Source organism: Notothenia coriiceps, unplaced genomic scaffold, assembly GCF_000735185.1.
Source record: "Notothenia coriiceps isolate Sejong01 unplaced genomic scaffold, NC01 NC01_scaffold00035163, whole genome shotgun sequence".
Classification (NCBI taxonomy): Eukaryota; Metazoa; Chordata; class Actinopteri; order Perciformes; family Nototheniidae; genus Notothenia; species Notothenia coriiceps.
Window position 1 is genome coordinate 1 of NW_011367864.1, and position 5,306 is coordinate 5,306.

Sequence of the window (5,306 nt, forward strand, 5' to 3'; positions counted from 1 at the left end):
AGTGCTGTATGTAGAACAGAGAAAGGCACCAAATCAGACTGATATAATCCAGCTGCTTTTATCATGGAGGCAACTTGTGCCTAATAGTCTCCTCTGTTCTGCCGAAACCAGGGATCGAACCAGGGACCTTTAGATCTTCAGTCTAACGCTCTCCCAACTGAGCTATTTCGGCACAAAATGCTACAAAACAATGGCAGCATCACAAACACTTAAAACAACAACTGGTGAAAAAGACAGCATTTTCAGAGAGTATTTGAACTAATACTAGGTGGTAGATGAGCTGTCACTTAGCATCTGACTATCTTTCACTGCAGGTGTAAGAGAACCTACTTGTAGAACAGAGAGATTTTTAAATAGCCGGTACAAGTGCTGTATGTAGAACAGAGAAATGCACCAAATCAGACTGATATAATCCAGCAGCTCTAATCATGGAGGCAACTTGTGCCTCAAAGTCTCCTCTGTTCTGCCGAAACCAGGGATCGAACCAGGGACCTTTAGATCTTCAGTCTAACGCTCTCCCAACTGAGCTATTTCGGCACAAAGGTCACCTAACAATGCTCATGTAACAACAGCTCAAACCATGTTCCCAAAACCCTACTTTTAAACCAGGGATCGAAACCAGTGATCTTTAGAAATGCAATCTCACGCTCTCCCAACTGAGCTGTTTACTCACTGAGAATGCACTACAAAGGCAGTCATTAAAAAACTTAAACAACGCCTCGTGAAAAAGACAGGATCTTCAGAAACGGCACTTTAAACTAATACTAGATGACAGATTGGCTTTTAATTAGATTTCATCTGAAATAGCCGGTACAAGTGCTGTATGTAGAACAGAGAAAGGCACCAAATCAGACTGATATAATCCAGCTGCTTTTATCATGGAGGCAACTTGTCCCTCAAAGTCTCCTCTGTTCTGCCGAAACGAGGGATCGAACCACGGACCTTTAGATCTTCAGTCTAACGCTCTCCCAACTGAGCTATTTCGGCACAAATCGCTACAAAACAGTCTACTTTAAAATAACAGGATCTTCCGAAATTGTGTTTAACTAATAGTATCATAATCTGCCTTTGAATATCTTACATTGCAGGTATCAGTGAACCCTTTTGTACAGCAGAGAAAGGCACCAAATGCTACAACTATGTCTAGCAGCACCATTGAGGCAATTTGTGCCCAAAAGTCACCTTTCGGCTGCCGAAACCAGGGATCGAACCAGGGACCTTTAGATCTTCAGTCTAACGCTCTCCCAACTGAGCTATTTCGGCACAAAGCGTACCGGCACAATGGCGGTCTACGAAACATTTTAAATAACATCATGAAAAGGATATCATATACAGATTGTCCAACGTTTTAAAAAAAGGACAACATTTTCTAAAATGTTTCAATTTATTGCTTTTCGTTCTTGTCAGAAACTATTTAACTCGCCTGTTTCTGCCGCCTGCACTTCCTGTAGTGACCGCAGGGGGGCAGCATTGGCCTTCAATCCTGCCCTCAGTCGGAGATCGTTCAGTAAATTATAGCATATAATTATTTTAATGTCTTATCAACACACATTTAAACCTTGTATTAAAATTGCCTTCTTTATCAGCTCTGCACACAATAATTTAAACAACTACCTACTTTATTCAAAAGGACAACAGTGCTACTGTAGTTTTTGTTTTCCATCATGCAATGGCCTAATATCATCATATGTTTAATTTCTATATCCATCACCACCTGACACTCTGAAATCATAACCTCCAAGATGTTTCCTGAAATGGATTCTGAATCATTTCTATTGCATTCTTCCAATTAATGCCAATCACACAGGCTGATCATCGTAATGCAATAAACCCACGAATGAAGCCTCTGTTTTTTTTCGAGGGGGCGGAGGGGAGCCTATCGTTAATTGGACCTGACCCTAATTTTTAATTTCCCGTTAATAATAAACCCTCATATATCACTGCGGGTTGTGTGAATGCAGCAGAACAAAAGAGCAGCTGATATAAATATATATTACTTTATTGCTTTCCTCACAGCTGATCTCGGGCCTGATATCGTTTCATATCAGTTTAGAATAACGTGGTGTTATCTGTGGGATATATTTAATTTCGATCCTTGAATCTGTATTGTGAGACTGGAATAAAGCTGCCTTTAACAGAGCGGCTTATCATTCTCATTTTAAATCGGGATGCACTGATTTGATTTGAGGTCCATATGAAATGAAAACATCGTCAAATACCAACCACCAGAATATTTCGATGCCATCATGTAACACAATATATTGCACCCTGAATAATTCAGCAACAACATTTCTCCACAAGCACAGACTTACAGAATTATATAAAAGGCTGTTATATTAACACTACGAGAAATCGAATATTTCTTATAATTCACGTATTTGTTGTTGTTATATTTCAAATTAAAATGGTGTATTTACCTTAAACTCGTCAAGATAAATTGCTTTTGTTTACTCTGACAAATTGGACCGCTCAGGCCTGCTGTGGCTCTGCATTAAGCTATATATTTAATATATGATCCTAGATTTAGAATTTAAGGTGTATTATTTTTCATCCGTTAAATTGTATTTTTTTTTAGACATGATCATGACTTACATTTTTGGGACTATTTCTTTATTTAGATGTATCTTTATCTTCGTATTCCTCCTACAATGGGAAGACAGACCTCTCATATGTTATATAGGTTTTTGGCCTCCCTTTGCGTATTATATTGTAATATATATATTGTCTTTTGTGAAGTGTTATAAATAATAAATCAATGCTTCATTTCCAAACTGTCTAAAAGAAGTCTGCAGACAGAAGGTTGGAAGTGCGGATGGTTAAATAAGTTGATTTTTATTGTAGGCCTAATTGGCAGATTTAAATCACTCCGCCGTGGTGTTGAAGTGAAGGCTTTATGAGGGTCGGATATTTGATTTGATTTCTGATAGGACTCCACGGTCCTGAGAGGCGGATCCAGGCTCCAGGACTGCGGGGAGAGGCTGTGAGGAGGCCGGGGGGAGGGCTTCTCTCTCGGCTGTCCCCCCCTCTCTCTCTCTCACTGAGGACTGGTGTACCAGTTTCACTCACACCTCTGGATTTACAGCAGCTCCAGGTCTTTGTGCAGATTTGAGGATTTTTACAGACTGGCCTTTCGATTTGTAGAAAAGTCTGGAGCTTGAATTCAGAGATGCTGCACGACATTAAAGTGGAAGCTGACCCGGGATCCCTGGACCTCCTGACCGGTGAGTTCCTCTTCATCCTGACCTTATCCTTATTTCTTTATCCATGTTCCCACCCATGTTCTTATTTATCATGGGGGGCTGCTACAATAACACTAACAAGGAGAAGTGGCAGCTCCTAAATTTGCTCTCAGGTGAAGCGAAAATAGCCTTTTATGTAAAAACCGAGAGAAGAACAGGAGGGAAACTCTGGCTCAGGTTTTATAAACACTTATGAACACTTGTGAAATACAAATTATGTACAATATATAATATATATATGCCGTTAATAACTGTGCAATATATACCTGGCTGCTATATCTCTCAGAACTGTTACAGGATGTGTATTTTGTAATTTTATGCATGCTTCTTGGTTAACATTAAGCTGTCTTTGGCTCTTTTCTTGCAGTAACAAATGCACATTTCCCCTCTGTGGGACGAATTACTCTGATTATGATTATGGGATGTCTGTTCTGCTGTTCATGATGATTATTTGCATTTTGCACACGTTTTTAATGGATAGATTTAATGTTAGGATTTTTTTAAATACACAAGCACCTGTATGTGTATTAATTTAATTGTAATTGTTGTAATGTCTACTTTTATATGTAATAGTGCATGCATTAATTAATATTTAGCAGTTTTTGGCTCTTCACTTTTGAAAATGTGCCCTTTGTGGGACAGATATGGTATTCTTATTATTATTATTATTATTATTATAGGTGCCTATATCAGTTATACGTTTGCTATTGTTATCTTAATGATAATTATTAGAAGTATTATTATTATTAATGTGTGTGCTTTTGAGTTACAAGCTTGTTAAAGATATGATATCTGCTGCAGAATCATCAATTGGATGATATTATGATTAAAAACAACAGATATTGTTCATTCATATTAAATTATTAATTAAAAACAGGAATTTTATGTTCAATCTTTTATCGAGCCACTCCTCACTCCTGTGTTATAGAGAAGTGGGGTTATTGTATTAAATAAATAACAATTCATTCATTTTGTATGCTACCTTATACTTCTACTACTCTGCTGGAAGCCAATTTACTTATAGCTTTTATACAATATCAACCAACTGATGAATACATATTGGCAATTAGAAGTTACAATATCATCATCATATCATAATCCAATATGTATGATGTTTAAAAGGCCTACATGCTTAAGAGGTACATTCACTTTTGCCACTTGAAGTAGGATGTATTTTAACGTTGTACTTTAGAATGAGATTTTACAAGCAGTAGGCCTACTTTTTACAATTTCTGTTCTGATTAAGTATACGAGCGACCTGCTTCCTCTACCGCTGCAAACAGAGGAAAGGGAGTTTACACTCTGAGTTTTCTGAGTGTATATTAATGAATGCTTTCGCTTGTGAAAATACAAAAAGCGCTGCTTGGTGTCATGCCGATTGTTTTTATACTATGCCCACATGAAGGGACTTCTTCTCTTTGCTCTCCTACACATGAACGAGGTTTACACATACGAGGAATTGGCTTTCAGATGCACACAGAGACACAGAAAGAACATCACGTTACCAATTCTAAAAGCTAGTGCAACAAAGGGAAAATAAAGACAATATTTACACTAGTTATGTAGGAGTGCAGTCGTACAATATGAAAATACTATATACTAAGTGGAGAGCTGTGCAGGTTTAAAAACGAGGTAGCATGGAGCAGAAATGGGCAACATGTGCAGGATTTACGATATGAAAAAGAACAGTGAGGACCGAGCGAGCGTCACAGTGTGGTTTCTAAATGTGAGGCAGAAACATAAGGCCTCAAATAAAACAAGGAGTCCTCCACTGATAGCAGCTTTTTGGGTGAAAAGGTAGATTTGATCCCTATTGCTATTCTGAAAACACAAACAAATGAAAACACTTGCAGAATTAGCCACCAATAAAACGTAAAATGCAGATAAAATATAGAAGCTAAAAAATCCCCCATAGCTTACTCATTATAAAATGACCATCATGCATGTACCCATCGAATATGAATATTTGTATCTATGTATGTGTTGTATATGTATAAGTGATTAGGCGTGTATGTATGTAAATATATACTTGTGTTTATATTTCTTTTTATATATGTGTATTCTCCG

General features: G+C 37.6%; 4 non-coding genes across 4 annotated transcripts; all 4 read right to left on the bottom strand.

Annotated features, from left to right (window-relative positions):
* Positions 1 to 99: 99 nt before the first annotated feature.
* trnaf-gaa (transfer RNA phenylalanine (anticodon GAA)) lies at positions 100 to 172 on the bottom strand. The gene has a single exon. It is a non-coding gene; the product is annotated as a tRNA-Phe (tRNA).
* A 292-nt stretch (positions 173 to 464) lies between these two features.
* On the bottom strand, positions 465 to 537 carry trnaf-gaa (transfer RNA phenylalanine (anticodon GAA)). The gene has a single exon. It is a non-coding gene; the product is annotated as a tRNA-Phe (tRNA).
* A 377-nt stretch (positions 538 to 914) lies between these two features.
* On the bottom strand, positions 915 to 987 carry trnaf-gaa (transfer RNA phenylalanine (anticodon GAA)). Its single transcript has one exon. It is a non-coding gene; the product is annotated as a tRNA-Phe (tRNA).
* A 203-nt stretch (positions 988 to 1,190) lies between these two features.
* trnaf-gaa (transfer RNA phenylalanine (anticodon GAA)) lies at positions 1,191 to 1,263 on the bottom strand. Its single transcript has one exon. It is a non-coding gene; the product is annotated as a tRNA-Phe (tRNA).
* Between the last annotated feature and the right edge of the window lie 4,043 nt (positions 1,264 to 5,306).